The following is a 20,442-nucleotide window of genomic DNA, read 5'->3' as shown; positions in this document are numbered from 1 at the left end:
CTATAATGTGACATAATATAAAATCATATAATGTATTATGCGAAGCATATAAATATCATCTCTATATGCTTGTGGCACTTTTATGGTTTTGCTTTTAAATTTAATCTTTATTTCCAACTCATTTTATGATAAGTATGAAGCAGGAATCTATCTGATACATTTTTCCATAGTACTTGAGCATTATCCCAATTCTATTAAATTATTTATCTTTTCTGTGTTAACTTGAAGTCATCTTTATCCTTATCTATCAAATTTTATATATTTGTGTTATTCTTTGCTTTGAAAATAACACAATTTCTCAATTATGACAAATTTAGGCTACATTTTAGATTCTGAAAGAGCAAGTCCTCTCTCATTCTTCCTTTTCATAATTTTCCTAGATATCTGGAGAACTATAAGATAATTTTTATCAATTCACTGAAAAAATATTCAGTATTCTGACAGAAACTGAAATAAATCTATAGTTTAATTTGGATAAGTTCTATTTTTATTAAAATGTTCTTATCTCATTATCTGTATGTTTTCCACATATTCATTTGGTTCTTATGCTTCTGACTAAAATTTTATAATTTTCTTCAAAGAAATGATCTAATTTTTTGTGAAGTTAATTTCTTCTCTAGTTCTTTTCCATTTATTATTACTATTCCATGTGAAATATTTTTTCTTTATATTTTATAATTTGGGAAACATATTAATTTTTTGGCTTAGGTGTCCAATCACTGAGTTCACTTTCTTATTTCTAATGGCTTCTTAGTTAATTCATTTATTTTTTTCCTAGGTAGACAAATATTTAAATGTTTTCCCCTATTTCATTACTTTTCACTTATATTTTATTTTCTTATTCAATTGCATTGATTGGCTGATTCAGAGTAATCGGGTATGCATTATTTGTAGAGAGAATGATTATTATTTGGGACCTACTAATATTTGCTATTATCTGGCATGAATGATCAGGCATTCAGTGTTTAAGTATGAAGCCGGACAACTTGTGATTGATTTTAATATTCATCTTTCTATTCAGTTTTTAAGAGTGGGTATTAAATTTTATCAGATGCCTTTTTTCAATGTATTACAAGTTGAGTTGTTTTTTTCTTACTTGATTATTTATAGTATGAACTTTATTAATACATTTCTTAATGTAACACACTTTTGTGGAATAAGCACAAAGAATATTAATTTTAAATATTCAGCTAGATTTGAGTGGTTAATACCATATTTTGTTTGGGGCTTCCCAGGTGGCCCTAGTGGTAATGAACCCACCTGCCAATGCAGGCGACATAAGAGACACAGGGTCAATCCCTGGAAGATCCCCGAGGGGAGGGCATGGCAACCCACTCCAGTATTCTTGCCTGGAGAATCCCATAGACTGAGGAGACTAGCAGGCTCAGTCCATAGGCTTGCAGGGTCAGACATGACTGAAGCGATTTAGCACGCATGCACGTATCTTAAGATTTTGGTCCATTGCATTCACCATTCACATTAAGGTAGGGTCAGTTTTACACGGGTTCAGAGTTGGATATGGGTACACAGATTTTGGGATATTGACTGTGTATCTTGGAATTTTGGGAGGCACAGATGCTGGTACCAGGCTTTTTCAGCCTGGACAAGTCTGCAGAGTAGAAGCTTAGAGTTGAGGGGAAGTCTGGACTTCTAGACTTTGTAGGGTAAAAACCGAGCTGTTGCTAGCCCATTGTATGAATAAGGTAAAACAGTCCTCGCTCCAGGCACGCACAGCCCTGTTCCAGCTCACGCAGTTTGATGTTGAGAATGAGGGTTTCTCCCTTGTCTGGTACTGTGCCCTGAACACTGTGCATGGTGTTCCCTGACCACTGTGTTATCAGGGCCAAAGAGTCATTTCAGAAAAGAACCAAGTTAGAGACATTTTGAAAAGATCTCATTAAATAGGACTATCTATTAAAGGTGAGAGGATAGGAGCAGAAGAAGAATGCTGGTCTTATAGAGAAAGGATTAAAAAAAAATGGTAGGGATTTTTACTGACACAAACAAAGCTTCTCCATGGCCTATGGAGATGATTGTGTAAGTTACATATGAAACGGCCAGCCAGCAGTTATAGAACAGAAAACTAACTCTCTGCTTGGAACAAAATGAAAGCAAATCCATGGTGCAGTTTGGAGCAGGAGTCTGGTGTGAACAGATTCGGTATAGAATTAGCAGATCTTGTTAAATAGCCAGGGATTGAATGTGCCTCTGCTTGTCCTCTAAGGCTGCACCACTCCCTGCCAATAGTAGTATTTTCTTGAATCAGCCCTTAACTTAGTTTTTATTCCAGGGAGAAAAAAATAGTCTCCTAGTTTTTACGTTAGTGTATGATTTACGGCTGGCCTCTGTGTGTTCAAATGAAAAAATAGCACAGAATATTACATGGAAACTTGGGAAGTCAGTGCTCTGAATTTGTTCCAGAGTATCTGATTTATGATAAAAGCCTGTGGCACATTGATGTTGCCTGACCCTATGTGAAGCTGCATTTGATATTTGGACTGTAAGTAGAATTTCCTTCATTTACAATAACATGAAACTCAGCAGTAAATCTTCACAAGATTATTGTAACTCAGACCAATTGGAAGCTATCCTTAGGGTTTACTGAGCAGTGTAATGGCAAAAATTTCAAATCTTAGGTGATAAATAGCAAAAGAAAATTCCCCCTATTTCCCTTCCTCAAAAATTTTATACAAATGGAATGATGCTTCTTGTTCCAATGTCTAGTCTTTGGATCTTTATAAAACCATCAAGAAACAATGCTTTATTACTTGTCTAGAGCTTTGAATTTAAGTGTCTAGAATATTGCTAAAAATAGGTTAGTGCACATTTCTTAGGTGTAATACTTTACATCAGAGAAGAGAGGGAAGCAGAAGTCCCTACACTGTTGTAACTTGAAAAATGAAACAAATTTAACCTACTGCAAATGGGCTGTGTGGTTGTAAGAAAGGACATATTAATCAAACCTCACCAATTAAGGAACAGGTACTTCACTATTAAACTCTAAGATGAATTTCCAGGGCCTGGCTTGATGGAATGGATATTTATGTTATTAAGATATCATAGCAACCAATCTTTATTCTGAGTGCTACACAGAGGTCAAGTTGAAAGTTCTCAGCTGATTACAATCGTGACAATTAATAAAGATGATGTAGCTTTTCTGTTCTAACTTCTCTGAAAACATGAGTATCTAGAGGTAGGAGAGTCTTTTAATGCTAAACAGTAATGTCTTCTGCTAAATAAGTGAGAGATAAATGAATCAAATCATTGTTAATCATCCAACAGATAACTTTAAACTGATTTTAATTAATGTAAGAGCTCTTAGAATTTGTGAAGTTTGAAGTTAAAGTCCTGCAATTGTCTGAAATGATTTTCAATTATGCTTCTTAAAGATGATTTTTCTTGGGAAATTCTCTCCTTGTTCCTGCTCTGATTACTATTGCTACTTTTAAAAATGCTACAGATCTGGAATTTGAAGCTATGTACTCATTATCACTTATATAAACAGCTTGCAGTGGTATTAATTTGTAGTTTTTTGTTTTTAAATTATCAAATTAGCATTTGTAGAGCATCTGCTCTTGGGAGCCCTCATCTAGGCTTTTCTCCATGTCTTCTGCATTTCATAACTGCACACTATTCAACTCTTTTCAGGTTGATAATCTAGAAGGCAACCTCAATTCTTATTTCCTCATGATTAACATGAAAACCGTTAGAAAGTCCTGTCTTATGGCTCCACTTTCAAAGTATGTTCAATATCTGATCACTTCTTATCACCTCTAGGCTACTACCCCAGTCCAAGGCACTGCCACCTCTTGCCTGGGGATTGTAATATCTCTCAACTGGTCTAGCTTCCATTTTTGCAACCCTATAACCCACTAGCCACAGAGCAGCTAATCTTAAAAGACAAATCAGATTATATCATTCCTTTGCTCAGAACCTTCCATAAGCCTCTCATTGCATAAATATAAAATCTAAATTGCTTACCATAGCCTATGTTGTCCTTACATGATCTTGCTCATTCTAACCCCATCTTATACCCCTCTGCCCTTCTCTTACTCAACTTCAGCGACAGCATCTTTCTGATGCTCTTTGAACACACAGGGCTCATTACCACCGCAGAGCCTTTGCATTTTTGTTCTCTCTGCCTGAAACATTCTTCTAACCAGATCTTTCAATGCTTTCCAATAATTCTGGTTTTTGCTTAGTTGTTCCTTGGCCATTTCATCTGAAACAACTCTCAGGATTATCAATTCATAGCCCTTTGGCCTGTTATGTAAGTTTTTAAGCACTTTTTCTAGCTAGCATTTTTCATACTTGTTTGTGTACTTGTTTAATATTTGCTCCACCTCACCTCCCACATACACATTCAATATGGCTTCATGGGAGCAGGGCCTTTATCTTGTTCTCTATAGCATAAGTCTAGCAGAGTAACTGACACATAGCAGATATTCAATAAATATTTGATGAGCAAATGTATGAGTTGATACAGTAAGAAAGAAGGTCAAATGATAATCAAAAGGCGTTAACTAAAAGTCAAGTTATTTGTTGTCAAGGAATTTTAGGTCTAATCAGAAGAAAGAACCCACACCTATGCAAAAGAATATAAAGCATTACAGATTGAATGCATAATACCCAAGTAAGGCAGAGCAAAGCAGGACATTTTGTTATGTATTTTACATGGAGCCATCTGTCTCCCTCCTGTTTCGCTTGCATTTTTCCATATTGCCTAATATGGTCTCTGCACATAAATGTTGACTATGACTAATTGATTATTTTTTGAAATATGCAAGTATGAGTAGAAAGTAACATTGAAAGCCAAACTAAAGTGAAGGCTTGAATTACTCTGAATTACCTGTGATTTAATTTTCCCATGCTTGATAATAAACATAGATAAATATGTATTGATTTTTGTTTAGCTGCTGGACATACATCAAAGCAATTTTTTATGGCATGGTACCATATTTTCAAGATACTACTAGTGAAAAATAAATTATACTTAAAAATCTATATTCTCAATGCTTTCTTTTACTCTTCCATGTCTGTGAAACTTATAAAAATTTGGGGAAATTAGGTTATACACGTTCCTTGAGAATCAAGATTGTTATAATGTGACTGTATTTGTAGAGTTATAAATGAATAGCATACAGTTTACTGAGTTCATCATTGATTCAAAAAATTTCCACTACTGACTTGGATAGACTGGGCATAGTAACTTGAATAAGATATGGTTCCAGCTTTCAAGAAGCTATGATGCACTTATTTATTCACCCAATGTTTTCACAGCTGAGAACTAACAAATTTCAGGCACTGTCCAAGGCATTAGGGATGCAATTGTAAGCAGGGTTGTTAAGGTCCCTACAGAATTTAAGGTTTGGGAATTAGAAATGGTATAGATGCTGACATGTGATTTTATATAAAGGAATAAAGTAGAATAGGATGGGAGCACATAACAGAGAAAACCAACTTTGAGCCTTCAGGAAAGGTCAGCCTGAGGAGTGACATTAAGATTAGACCCAAGAAAAAATCTAAGGGCAAAGGTAGAGCCAGGGTAGAAGGATGGACGTGTATGTGTTAATATATCACCATAGGGCAGCGTAATCATCAGGGATCTAGTGGAAGAAAGGAAGTGAGTGCAGAACCTGCTGGTTGCAATGAAAAAGGGAAGATAAACAGTGCCTTGTGGCATCAACAAAGCCTTGCCCTGGGCTGCTTGCACTTCAAGAGAGTGGATTTTCCAGGTGGATAAGGGGGTCAGATTCAGCATGAGACCCATTTGAAGATTATAACATCATATGAGACAGTAAGCAAGTGAAGTGACCCAGCCTCAAGCAAAGTGCAACTGGTTGTGTGAACTGGTCTAGGGAGCGTGGCTGGTGAGGTCCTGCATTTCTGTCCTCATGTCAGGCACTGCGACCTTTAGAAAGGTAATTAATACTTGAGAAAGTGTGCAAGGCAGCGTTCTGGGCTGACCTGGCTCAGGAACTGCCTGTGGTTAATTCTGGGAGTGATACAGTGCTGTCGCTGGAGACCAGCCATTAGCATTTGCCCGGTTGCCTTGTTGGCTGAAAAATGGGTAGTTAAAGGAGAGAGAATGGACTTTGTTATTCTAGACAGCACAGCACTTGGTCCTGGATATGAAAACTGAGAAGTAGAGCTAAAAGCTTTACAAAATATTTGGGAAGTACCTATTTGAGCAAATTGTGTTAGATAGATGCACATTATGCTGATATCACATACGTGTAGATTAGGATTTCTTTTTATTTTAAACATGAGAAATAAACAAAGCCCATTAATTCTCCCTTTATGGAAAGTAGTTAAGAAAATGGTTAATGATCTGTCTACTGAAAAAACAAAAACAAAAAACAAGTAGACAATCAGAGATTTTTTTTCGTAAATAACAAAATATACATCTAGTATTGACTTCCATTTTTATGGACAAATATGGAGTAGATTGGGAGGAGGGAGATTCATGAAAACAACTTGAATATTCTAAGGCAGGTTTTTTAAAAAGGATTTTATGTGCTTTAGAGAGAGTTGTTATTTCAAAAGACTATGATTTTCTCTCTGGTGCCCTGTTTTGAGAACATGGATTTACTTGGCTGTTATATGCAATTGCTTGCCTTCTATGGTTCTCTAAGTACCAGCATTTTTCATATATGCAAAAAAAGAGGCAAGTGAGTTTGTGAGATGCTGTCTTGTTGTTTGATTAGCTGTGTGAAAGCTGCCTTGTCATGAGAAGTCTTAATTGTGATAATTCTTTCACAGAACTCAGTGGTATCTTTTAGGCAATGCTACTATTTAAGGCTTTGCTTGTGCCCTAGCCAAACAGATGTGTTTATTTACATGTCTGATCTAAACGGGAAGACAAAGGGGACTCTGCCCACGGCGTTATACTTCCTCTAATACAGATAAAAGGGGAGGAGAGAGACAAGCAGTTGGGGCTCACAGAAATGAGAGTGGGAATGAAGAAAAGCCTGTAGGTGTGAGTCAAACTGGGGCAGCTGGGCTTTCCCACTCAGCACTGTAATAGCTGCGTGGGGGCTGAGGAGAACCAGGGGGAGAGCTCGCTGGTGGCCCGGGTTTGGGGCAGGTGGTCTCTTCTCTCTGCGTGCCTGAGATGCTACTGCGAGGGCACTTTGAATCCATGTCAGTTCAGGTGCAGGGAGGCACGTGGGCATGTTCTGTTGCAAGCTGTAACTGCACGTGGACTGAGGGACGTGAAGAGATCGCCCTGCCTGCGTGTGCATGCTCAGTCCTGTCCGACTCTTTGCGACCCCATGAACTGTAGCCTGCCAGGCTTTTCTGTCCGTGGAGTTTTCCAGGCAAGAATACTGGAGTGGGTTGCCATTTCCTCCTCCAGGGGATCTTCCCAACGCAGGGATCGAACCTGCATCTCTTGCATTGGCAAGCAGGTTCTTTACCACTAGCACCACCTGGGGAGCATGAAGAGGGTGTTTTCTCCAAGTTGCAAAAGCTTTGCAAGTAGAGAATTCAACACTTTGAACAGTTGCAAAAGCTTTGCAAAAGCTAGGCAAATCTAGAGTAGGCAGAGTGGAGAAGTCAAATTGTATAATGAAGTGGTCTCTTAGGGATAAATGGAGGGTGGTGGGGCAGGGATGGGACTGGGTCCTTGTCCTGGGTAGGAGGAGGCTGGGGACTAGGGGATGGAGCCATGTGTGCCGGTAGAGAAATGAGAGTGGTGTTCTCATTTGGAGGTTTGAGATTTTCATCTTCTGCCACTTCTTAATTCTTTTCTTCATACTTCATAGCATTAAACTATAATGGAAACCTTAAGCAGAAAGCAAAATCTAACAATGACAGAACCAACAATGACTTTGGAATTTTGTCCCCTGCTTCTACTCAGTGAAGGAAATGATGTTATCATTTGTAACTATTCCTTGAAAAACACATTTATTGTTCTTTTAGTCATAGGTTAGAAAAACAGGTACAGAATCGTGTTTACACACACACACACACACACACACACAACTACAGAAAAATGTACCCTGTAGCTTTGTGAGTGAAACTTATCACTTAATTCTGACTAATTTGGCTTTTTTTTTTTTTTTTTATCAAATTTTGTCCCCCAAAACTCATTCTCTTAGGAAATAAGGAAATAGCTTTACTAAATAGAGCTAACAGCACTAATTTGATTGTGCTGTTTCTCTCCTATGTGTTGAAATGGCACCAGAAGTCAGTCACCTCTCAAGTGTAAGATTAGAGTCAGTCTTGATTTTTTTCCTTTAATTGGTTTGCTCGCTTGCTAACTTAGGCCAGAGCTTCTCTAGTTTCATTCTAAATCTTTAGTACTTACTGTGGGCAGCAAGAGAGGGAGGAGACCTCTATGCCTCATTTGTCACGTCTGTGATGATGCAGAGTCCGAGGCTCAAAGGTGAATATAACCTTCACTTAGCATACCTGTTTCAAATTTGAACATACCTTGACAGGCCAAATACATGGCTGTGCGTGGTTGCATTGTGGATTTGAACTGATTTTAATACATACTCCAGATAGCTAAAGGTTCCCTGAAAATTGTGAATACATTTTTGGTGTGTGTGTGTGGTTTGTGGTAATGTTGAAGACTGAAATGGAAACTTGTTTTACTTATAAGAGGACCCCCAAATATAGGTTTTTTGGGGATGGTGTGAAACTGTATATTCATAAAACTCTGTTTCCATCAGTAAAGAAAAACACTACTCTTATTTAGACTTTTCCTTGCTTGGTCTTTAGAAAAGAAAGAGCAAAAGAAGGACTAGCAAGAAGTAACAGGGTTACGCTATGGTAGCCTTTGTATTTTGCTAATGGTGAAGCCCCCAGTGCCTACCAGGCCACTGGGGGCTGACAGTAATATGAATCTGCTTGGGTGTTTAGTGGAAACAGTGTTTTTCTTCAGAGGGAATGTAGTTAATATATGCACTGCCTTCAGTTCCACTGAGCTTGTTTCTGTGTAAAGGTTCTTTCAAATATAGTAGGTGCTTTCTTGGTAACCAGAGCATTCTAACCGGTGAACTGCCTTGATCTGTGGCTGGCTGTTCTGTTCTCCTGGTTAGTGTACCAGGAGCTGCAAATAAATCAAAGCAGTAGTTAGTTTCCAGTGATGGGAGCACCAGCACTCTGCCTCTTAAGTGATCATTTTTACAGCACAACTCTTATTCCTTAGTTTAGTTATAGCCCCTAATTCTTAGACATAAAGATATGTCACCAGTCAGTGCTCCAAACTGAAAATGGGAAGGGCTAAAACAGCAGAAGAGAGAAAACAATTTTCCTGTTTGGAGACTCTCCACATTCTGCCCTGTGGTTGTTTCAAATGTTTGCTTTTGTATAGAGAGTAAAGTGGTGTTTCTCTCTCAAAATATAAAAACATGTTCAAGTAGAAGGGTAAACAGTGGGTTGCACTAGGGTCTACTTTTATTTCTGAATTAAAATTAAATTGGTTTTATCACATGTAAGAACTCTTTTCATTTTACATTTTAAGTCAAGTATTTTGACTACTTAAGTACAAGCCAGATAGCTTGTCAAGAGAGTAATAATCTGATAAACTTGGTTTAAACAAAACAGACTCCTGGGAATAGTCATAAATGAAGATGACGTTGCCTCCATATTTCTCGTCTTATCCGAGATGATATATTCAGGGGATGTTCAGTAGAAAGGTTTAGTGTAGGATTTCCTGGGCTATGAACTTGATATGATGTTTTGGAAATGGTAATTTAGCTCCTCATTTCAGTTCTGAACTTTTTCTATTTAGTTCAGCAAGCTGGTTCCATTTCCTTTTTTTCCCCTACTCAGCTGAGAAAATAGATTTGGAAATTAACTGGGTACTCTGGGTTATTTCAAAGATCAAGAAAGACAATTTTTGTCTTCATTCTCATAAGTGATACATAAAGGCTGGGAAGTAGGAGAATGATAACTGAATATGGTCAGAATTAATTAAAATATTATATTCAAGAATGAGCTTGAAAGGCAGCTAAAGAAAAAAAATCCTACAGATGCTTAAAATCTGTGAGACGTCAGAATTAGCTGAATCCCCTGTGAATCTTTATTATTGACTAGAGGAAATTGTATGGTATTCTCCTTCTTTGCAAGGCTTGACAATTTATTGAATTGCTACCAAAAGCTTACAGAAGGTAAGAGGAACTTCCCAGAGGCAATTATGCTGCATTTTGCCACTGAAATTTTCTAAGTTTCTCCCTTGTGTGATAGCGTTTTAAATGAAACTAAGGAAAACAACAATGTTAAAATAGACCAGCATGGTCTTGCCTAGAATTAGTGCACATTCACAGAGTTTGAGAATGGTGGTTGAATATAGATGTCTCGGAATATGGCTTAGCTGTCATTTGACAGACGGTCCAAAGCCAGAAGAGAAACGCTCAGGAAGATGTAGTCAAGGCTAAAGCTGATTCTGGGAAGAGCTGAGCAGCTGTTTAGTGGATGTTTTAACGCTGATCATTAGTACAGCCTCTTTTTCATCCTGCCACATTAGTTTGTGATTGTTTTCACTTTTGTGATGATTCAACTAGGCTCTTGATTAGATAGGATGACATCTGCAAAAAGGTTAACTGAAAATATTCTGAAATAATTAGACAGAACTAAATATTTTTTTAGAAAGGATCTTAATGCTCTATATCACACATTAGTTAAAAAAACTTGAAAATTGATTTTTTATTGTCCTTCATAATGCTGCTGAGACATGTCAATGTTTTGCTATTAGAATTCAATTAAACGGGACTCTGGAGAGGTAAGTAAGCCAAAGAAACTTTATCATGTGTAGCTTGTCAGTTGTCGACTCTGACCTTTGAAATCACTAAGTACTTATCTACATATTTGTTTGCTTGTTTTAAGTCAGTTTTATCGACTTAATAAAATGCACGCCTTTTAAGTGTACATTAATGGAATTTTGACAAATTTAAACGCCTGTGTCAACACCACCACAATCAGAGTATATCTAAAAAATACATATCACCTTCCAGAGTTCTCTTACGTTCTTTCTCACTCAGTCCATTTCACCTTGCCCCAGGTAATTACTGATCTGTTTCCTATGTGTTAGGTTTGCCATTTTTAGGATTTCCTATTAAATGGACTCGTACAGCATATACACTTTTCTTTGTAGCTCTCCTGGTTTAGTCAAGTGCTTTTATTTATATTTCAATAATTCACTTCTTTTTATTGATGACTAATATTTCATTGTATGCATATGCCACAAATTACATGTTGTAGGACATTGAGTTGCTTTGGCAAGTTCTGAATAATGCTGTTTCAACATTTGATTATAAATCTTTGTGTGGGCATATGTTTTCACATCTCTTGGATTGATACCTAGAAATGGAATATGATAACTGCATATTTAGCTTTATTAGAAAGTGCCAAACTATTTCCCAAGAAATCGTAACATTTCTTCTAACAATAATGAGACTTCTAGTTGTTCCATTCCCTTGCCAAGATTTGGCATTGTCGTTGTTTTTATTTTTTTTTAATTTCCCACTTTAATGTGTGTGTAGCATTATCTTCTCATGGCCTTGTTCCTGTTGGAGGCCTTCCCTTGTTCCCAGGCTGAATTTTGTTGCTCTGTCTGCACTGTCCATTCAGTGGGGACAATAAATGGACAGGTAATGATATTTTGAGAGATTAGGATTAGTGCCATGGAAAGAACTTCATGAAAGGAGCACTTTCAAATGGGGAGTATATTTTATACTTCAAATATATCCTTTACAATGTGAAACTTTGTAATTATCCCTGTATGCACTCCCATACATTGCCTTCCATGTGCTAAAATTGGAACAATTTAAAAAAATATTTTTTTCTTTACTGTGGTAAAAGTCACAGATATAAAACATACTATTTTAACCATATTTAACTGTATAGTTCAGTGGCACAAGTACATTCACATTGTGGTAAAACTCTCACCATTATCCATCTCCCGAATTTTTCACCTTCCTAAACTGAAATTCTATCCCCATTGAACAGTAACTCCCCAATCCCCCTCCCCAAGTCCCTCTGGGCCCCGGCATGTACTTTCTGACTCCGAATCTGACTGTGCTAAGTGTTTTGTGTAAGTGTTCTCAATGGTTTTCAATGGCTGTGAATCAGGGTCAGTGGGTAAAGTGAGCAGAGGCCCTTAGAGGGCAGCAGAGGACCACACACCAAGAGAGTCACGGGTTGGGGGACAGGGCAGGTGCTTAAGTAAAGGGATCTGTGTCTGTCACAGGCTACAGGGTTAAACTATTTGCCCTTCGATCCTCAATAGTGTGTGCTCAGTCGTGTCCAACTCTTTGAGGCCCCGTGGACTGTAGCCCACCAGGCTCCTCTGTCCATGGGATTTTCCAGGCAGGAATACTGAAGTGGGTCGCCATGCTCTCCACCAGGGGATCTTCTGGACCCAGGGATCAAACCCATGTCTCATGTGTCTCCTGCGTTGGCATGTGGATTCTTTACCAGTAGCACCACCTGCAAATCCTTTATTCTTCAATAGTAAATAAGGATAAAAGCTAAAGGAGTTGGGGTATAAAAACTCACCGACTCAAAAGCCTGCAGGGGTGTGACAAGAAATATACTTCTGAGAATGTGACCGGTGTTAAGACAAAGGGTGTTTAAAGGTTTGTGGTCAACTTGAAACTACAGGGCTCCACCAGGAGGCCTGCAAATTCACGCAAAGGGAATGAAATGAGCTGTGCTAGTCAATTGCTTTGCAGCATCTCTGCACATGTGCTCCAAATCCATGACCTTCGGCTATCACATGATTAGGCTTGAGAATGGCAGACCACACTGAGACACATAGGGACTCCATCTAGAGATGAGGGAGAAGGCAGGAAGTGTCAGCAGGGAAGAGCTGAAACCAGGTATGGACCAAAGCTGGAAATGAGGACTGAGCTGAGGTGTGTTATAAGGGAGGGATGAGGACTGTAAGTGATGGTGACATGAACGAATGCATTCTTATTGGGCACCTACTATGTGTATCTAGACAGGGGTACATGCTTTCTGCTAATTCTCAGAGTAACCCGTGAGAACAGGAGTTACTAAACTCATTTATACGTGGAAACATTGAGTCTCCTTGTACAAATTCACACAGAACTAAGGCCTATGCAACTCTAACTGTAAATCTCTAAAGCAGATGAGAGAATTGGTAAACTGAGACTTGAGAATCAAAGCAGTGTGAAAATAAGGTGCTCTCAGGTTTGCAGGTCATTGCCGCTCAAGACTTAATATGCCACTGAATCCCTGGGAATCATGTTAGGAAACAAATTCCAGCTCAGGGACCTGGTTTGAGGACTGAGACTCTGCATTTCCCAGGTTATATCCACGTCACTGTCCTGTAGACTATTTGTTGAGAAGTTTGTGGCCTTGCTCAACTGGACCTTTTGTTGCACCAATCAGTTTTATTCCACTCTCTCTAACTTGAAAATCCATCACATATTGAAGAATATCACTTCTGTGGGTTGGGGGTTAATTGCACATAGGCTGTTTTATACTATGAGATCTGCTTGTTTTCTGTCAGAACACTTGGATTTTAACTTGTACTTCAATACCTGAGTGACCTCCTGCAAAGCTGCAGTCCTCTTGAAGAATTGCTTTCCTCATCTACAAAATGGGAATAATGATAAAGGAATCTACTACTACACAAACAGCAATGCCCCCCTTTCAATGTTATATTTCACACTGTAAAATATTAATAACTTGACAGATAAGGACCTTGACACAATGTCTGGCACATAGATGACGATCATGGAATGTTTGCTGAAGATTGGATGATTATGTATAATTGATAAAAACTGACATAGCATGTAATAAAAATGTCTGCAAAAAATATTGTTAGTACTTAAGTTGGTTGATATTTTAAACTATACAGTTATAGATTGTGACCAGAGTGAAAAATACTGTAAAGCAAAAATTTTGTTTCATTTCTCTATTTCTCTTTAAGCAAAGAAAGTACATATAAAACCAATCTGTTCAGTGCATCTGAATTATGGTTTTGGAATACTCACAACATTTTTAACTGGTTACTTACATTGAATCAGGCACTGAAGTGAGTGACTTACATATTTTATGTAATTTAATTCTCTGAAAAACATAGTGATATAAGTATTATTTTTCCCCATTAAACTGACAAAGGAAATAGAGGAAGGACATGGAGCTTTAGAAAGGTAAAGTGATTTGCTCAAAGTCAGGGCTAGACCCCACAGAGTGTATATGTGTGTGTGTGTGCATGCTAAGTCACTTCAGTCATGTCCAACTCTTTGCAACCTTATGGACCATAGCCTGCCAGGCTCCTCTGTCCAGTGGATTCTCTAGTCAAGAATACTAGAGTGGCACGCTGGTCAGAATGGCTGCTATCAAAAAGTCTATCAACAATAAATGCTGGAGAGGGTGTGGAGAAAAGAGAACCTTCTTACACGGTTGGTGGGAATGCAAACTAGTACAGCCACTATGGAGAACAGTGTGGAGATTCCTTAAAAAACTGGAAATAGAACTGCCATACGACCCAGCAATCCCACTGCTGGGCATACACACCGAGGAAACCAGAATTGAAAGAGACACGTGTACCCTAATGTCCATCGCAGCACTGTTTACAATACCTAAGACATGGAAGCAACCTAGATGTCCATCGGCAGATAAATGGATAAGAAAGCTGTGGTACATATACACAATGGAGTATTACTCAGGCATTAAGAAGAATACATTTAAATCAGTTCTAATGAGGTGGATGAAACTGGAGCCTATTATACAGTGAAATAAGTCAGAAAGAAAAAACACCAGTACAGTATATTAAGGCATATATATGGAATTTAGAATGATGATAACAACAACCTTATGTATGAGACAGCACAAGAGACACAGATGTAAAGAACAGACTTTTGGACTCTGTGGGAGAAGATGAGGGTGGGATGATTTGACAGCATAGCATTGAAACACGTATGTTACCATATGTGAAACAGATGACCAGTCCAAGTTCAGTGCATGAAACAGGGCACTCGAAGCTGGTGCGCTGGACAATCCAGAGGGATGGGATGGGGAGGGGGGTGGGAGGGGGTTTCAGAACGGGGGGACACATGTACACCCATGGCTGATTCATGTCAATGTATGGCAAAACCACCACAGTATTATAAAGTAATAGCCTCCAATTAAAATAAATTATTAAAAAAAGAAGAATACCAGAGTGGGTTGCCATGCCCTCCTCAGGGAATCTTTCCGACTCAGGGATCAAACCTGTGTCTCTTACACCTCTAGCACTGGTAGGCAGGTTCTTTACCCCTAGTGCCACCTGGGAATTCCATATGTGTATGTGTCTAGGGCAAACACTTTTTCCTGGGTCCCTATCTGTATAAGCAATTTCAGATATCTCAAATCACTTGGAATCAGTCCACTAGCCGGGTCATTCTCCTACAGTCAAGCCAGCCACACAGCCCCAGGAGGAGGCAGTAGGCATGAGTACTGGAGTCCCTTGGGGGTATCTAGTTCATTCAGCATGTGAGAGAGAGGAGGAAGGTGTTGTAGAGGACTGGAAAGCTCCTTGAAGGAGAAAAACAGGCTAGAGGAGATGACTGGATGGGGAACTTGAAGATGGGTGCTCCTGGTGAACAGGACCCATGTAGGCACCCTTTCTGGAAGGCTTCAGTTTCAGGCACTCTGTGGGAGTCTTAGACAATTTTAAGAGCAGTACCCCACAATGTAGGGCCTCCTACTCATGGGCCCAGGGCAGGTGCCCTGCTATCTGGGTTTAAGGGCAATGTTGCCCTAAAGGTACACAGCAAGTAAGACCATATAATCCAAGTCTTTCTGTCCCCTATACCCATGATCTTTACCCAGAAGAATATCATTCACAAGCTGGAGTTAGATCAAACTTTAGAGAAAGTACAAATCATCTTTACTGTGCCTTTATTTTGTCTTCTACCCTGGGCCCTGGTCAGGACATTAGTAGGACCAAATGTGTAGTCTAACCGAAATTTCATCATCATCATTATCCTTATTACTTTAAAGTCACAATATGTTGAAGATGGACACTTCTATGAAATATAATAAAAATGTCCTGGCAATATCAAATTTTATAAGAAGTTATAGATGTTAACTCTTTCTAAACTTTCTTCACATGGACCTCACAGGTCTATGGCTCCCACTTTAAGCAGCCCTGATCTAATCCAACTTCTGGAACTTCTCCCATTTACCAAGGACTCCTGACTGCCATGTTTCCATAATTTGCTATTGAAATAAATCAATATATAATGTGATTTGCAAAGAATTCACAGTGACGACTCATTAATTCATATCCAAATAGGTAAAAATTAGAGAGGCCATGCCTTTGGTTGGAGCTGTCTTCACTTTTTGTTTTTATCTCTTGTACCATTTAGCTGAGACGTTTTGGAGATTGTGGCAATATTTATGATCGAGGCTATTTTCATCTGTGGAGTAAAGGATTGGAGATTGATGGGTCCCTGTGGTTGATCTTTCAAGTTTGACTTGTTAAACTCCCAAAAATCTTCGAATGTGGATGGTTAACTGCATCATATACCTATTAGAGTATTTTTGTAATTTGCATTTGAGTGACTTTTCCTGGATGCACCTGGTATCATGAAATATTGTTTATGGATAAAGAAAATTAATATTGTGGTAGCTATGTCTGCCAGATTTTTACATCTCCCTATCCATGTAATCATTTATATGAAGCTTCCTTTGGTGGGCAACAACTCACAGTTGAGGGAATTTGTCTATAAGAAACCACTTGGCTTATGTTACATCAAATTAGATCAGATCAATTTCCTTCATTCTTAATTCCTTCCACATCACATCAGAATGCTTCTTAAATGAGATGCCTGTAAACAGATCTGAGTCCGTAAGGGAGATGAAGAGATATGAACATAAATGTCAAACTGCTTTTTGGGAAAGGAGAGTTTCCTTTTGTGAATGATCATTTGAGGAGTGGTAGAATGCAGAGCTAGGTTTAAGGGGATATTTGATGAAGAAAATAAGTATCCAAGATATAATGTTTGTATTTTTTGCTAAATCATTGTATATATATATACACACACACACATACATATATATAGATTATTCATTCAGTCTAAAAACTTGCCAAGTCCTTAACTTTTAAGAAAATGATGTTGGGGCTTCATAGAAAGTATAGAAAAATCATGTTTTATTTATAAAAGAAATGAGAGTCTAAGTGAGCATTACAATATTGAAAGGCCTCCTGTGGGTAAACCACTTTATAACACTGATTTCCTGCAAGCATATATCAGCTCACATTAATGCGCATATAGATAGGTGTGACATCTGTTATAGTTTTAGATGATAGATAACATTTCTATGGATTTTCTTGAATCATACTAATTCATAGAGTGTCTGTGATACTTGATTAAACTTGCTGACCAAATAAGCTCAGAATAAATTGTTTTCCTCCTAGAAAACGTTTGCTTTTTTTTTTTTTTTTTCCTTTCAAACATTACTTGAGATCTTGCTGTCCTTGACATCCCTACAGGATTTATTGTCTTATTTCTCATTTGGAGTTTTCATTATACTTTCATTCATCCTAATGATTTTTCATATATATTTGTATTCCTTCTCTGTATAAGTATCAGACAATAAAAACTAAGTGATGTCTCTGGGGGTTGAATTGCTGAACCTATTTTTCTCTGGTCAGAAAAATGAATATTATAATCTAGGTGTTAAAGTCTGAGAGAGACCAGTTTATTTCAACTAATTTCTACCAAGATAAAACCATAAGATGAAACGTTATATTGTGGTTGAATGTATGGAGTACCAAGGGATTTATTAGTAATGATAATTTAAAATGTCAAAAAAAAACGTCAGATGTTCTGTACCATTTTTTTAGATTCTACTTATAAGTAATATTATATGATATTTAGTTTCCTATTTCTGACTTACTTTACTCTATGTGACAGTCTCTAGGTCTGTCCATGTCTCTGCAAATGGCACTATTTTGTTCCTTTATATAGCTGAGTAACATTCCCCAGTATATATCTTGCACATCTTCTTTATCCATTCCTCTGTTGATGGACATTTAGGTTGCTTCCACATCCTGGCTATTGTAAATAGTGCTGCAATGAACATTGGGGTGCATGTATCTTTTTGAATTACGGTTTTCTTTGGATGTATATCCAGATTAGGAATTTCTGGTCATATGGTAGTTTTATTTTTAATTTTTTGTGGAACCTCCATACTGTTCTCCATAGTGGTTGTACCAGTTTACAGTCCCACCAACATTGTAGAAAGGTTCCCTTTTCTTTCTCCACATCCTCTCCAGCATTTATTGTTTCTAGACTTTTTTGTTGTTTTTTGCTGATGGCCATTCTGACTGGTATGAGGTTAGGTAGAGACATGGATGTCCCTTGGACTGCAAGGAGATCGAACTAGTCAATCCTAATGGAAATTGGTCCTGACTATTCATTGGAAGGACTGATGCTGAAGCTGAAACTCCAATACTTTGTATATTTTATATATTCAGTTTTTTGTATACATAAAACTGAATCACTTTGCCGTACACTTGAAACTAACACACCACTGTTAATCAGCTGTATTCTAATATAAAATAAAACACTAAAAAATTTCTATGTCTTAGGGCATATCTCACATCCTAGGAGAACTGTGTACTATAGCTTTCTGTCACAGGAAAATAAGTAGGAAGGGAAATGAAGACTTGTGGTATGTTTGAATCAAGTGATGTCATATTTTAAGCTATTTCCCCCTTTTTTTAAAAACCAGGTGAATATACTAATGTTAATATTGATACTCAGAAATGGGTCAGCTGATATCCTGGGAAATTTTTGTTTTGCTTTGCTTTGTTTCTAAGTTCACCGAGGACCGGTAGTGCGTCATTGGAAGGACTGATGCTGAAGCTGAAACTCCAATACTTTGGCCACCTCCTGTGAAGAATTGACTCATTTGAAAAGACCCTGATGTTGGGAAAGATTGAAGGCAGGAGGAGAAGGGGGCAACAGAGAATAAGATGGTTGGATGGCATCACCAACTCAATGGACATGAGTTTGAGCAAGCTCTGAGATTTGGAGATGGACAGGGAAGCCTGGCGTGCTGCAGTCCATGGGGTCACAAAGAGTTGGACACGACTGAGTGACTGAACTGAAAGACAGATATACAGAACAAACGTATGGACAGGTAGTGCTCTAGACTCTAAATGTCTCTAAGGGCAGTTTTTAATTTATTCCATGTGGAAATGCATGAGAAGACCCTGAGCCTGATAGAATGCTTTAGCATATGATAGACATTCAGTTAATATTTGGTAATGATGATGGATTTTAGGCCAAATATGTTTTGAGAGTTGAAGTCTTCTTGTGAACAAGAGTAATAAAAATGATGAACCTTTATTAATCACTTGTTTCAGGCAAGATGCTAAGCATTCCACATAGATGTTTAAAAATTCATTGTTAGACCAACCCTAAAAGACAGATATTATTACACCTCTTTCAGAGATTAAAGCAGAAAAAAATAAAAAGCAAAGAAGTTGAGAGTTAGAGGTACTAAATAATATTACAGCTGTAAATTGGAATACTTGTGCACTAATTGGAATCAAAACACTCTTAACTCCAGAGTTTATACTCTTCATCAGTCAGTATGCTATTCTGACTTGCCACATGATGTCCCATAGTTGTGGTAATAGCCATCAAAAAGGTAATTTAAGGGAAGGACTGATTTCAAAAAAGACTATCAAAGAAAATCCATATTTGTGGGACATTTTGCCATGGCAGTTGGATGTCTCGATTTTACAGAAGATGACTTGTGAGATACCAATTTAATTAGCCAAATTCCTCTTGGTTCTCTATATAGTTACTGTCTTCCTTTATCATGGAAATGACCCTGAAAATTGTGTCCACCTCTGGCTGTGTTTGTACCCTAACGAAATATTCATGTAGTAGGTCAGTTGCTTCCTAAATGTTTCATGCCATTTTCAAAAGCCATTTTCTGATCACAGAAATGAATGGAGTCCTCTGAGAAGTGACAGGTGGTATGAGAAGGCAGATGATTCCACTTAGCCATAACCTAAGTGACATGCACAATATTAAAATATGTAAGTTTATATGCTTGGACTCTTGCACAGCCTTTCTCTCCTCTTTATAACACTGAATGTGACTGGTTCTTAGCAGCCTATTAGAGACCATGGAGAGTCTATTCTAAGGCCATGATTTATCATGGCATTCACGTCAGGATGCAGCAGACGCTCATCCTGTTGTAGGCCTGGGGAGGGAGTAGATGGCTCGTCCATTTGCGTGACTTGCCTAGCCTGCTATTCTCTCATGACGTCTTCTTCAGCAGAGGGATTATAGACTTTCTAGAAGTTAAGGACCATGTTTGTCAGACAGGGTGTATATATCTTATATCATTTCTTATAGGTAAAACTGTTTCTTACAGGCTGAAATGTTTAGAGTTGCTGTGTAAATGAATATAGAATAATGCCATCTTCCTCAAGGAAAAGTTTGGGAATTT

General features: G+C 38.0%; 1 long non-coding RNA gene across 2 annotated transcripts in view; it reads left to right on the top strand.

Annotated features, from left to right (window-relative positions):
* LOC113898182 overlaps positions 1 to 18,881 on the top strand; it is a 73,955-nt gene extending 55,074 nt beyond the window's left edge. For both annotated transcript variants that reach the window (XR_003512560.1, XR_003512561.1), the window contains exon 8: positions 18,794 to 18,881. This is a non-coding gene — a long non-coding RNA (uncharacterized LOC113898182). The remainder of the gene's footprint in view (positions 1 to 18,793) is intronic.
* Positions 18,882 to 20,442: the final 1,561 nt, after the last annotated feature.

This window comes from Bos indicus x Bos taurus, chromosome 9 (assembly GCF_003369695.1).
Source record: "Bos indicus x Bos taurus breed Angus x Brahman F1 hybrid chromosome 9, Bos_hybrid_MaternalHap_v2.0, whole genome shotgun sequence".
NCBI lineage: Eukaryota > Metazoa > Chordata > Mammalia > Artiodactyla > Bovidae > Bos > Bos indicus x Bos taurus.
Note: the sequence above shows the minus strand (reverse complement) of the source record. Positions and strands in the feature narration are given on the sequence as shown.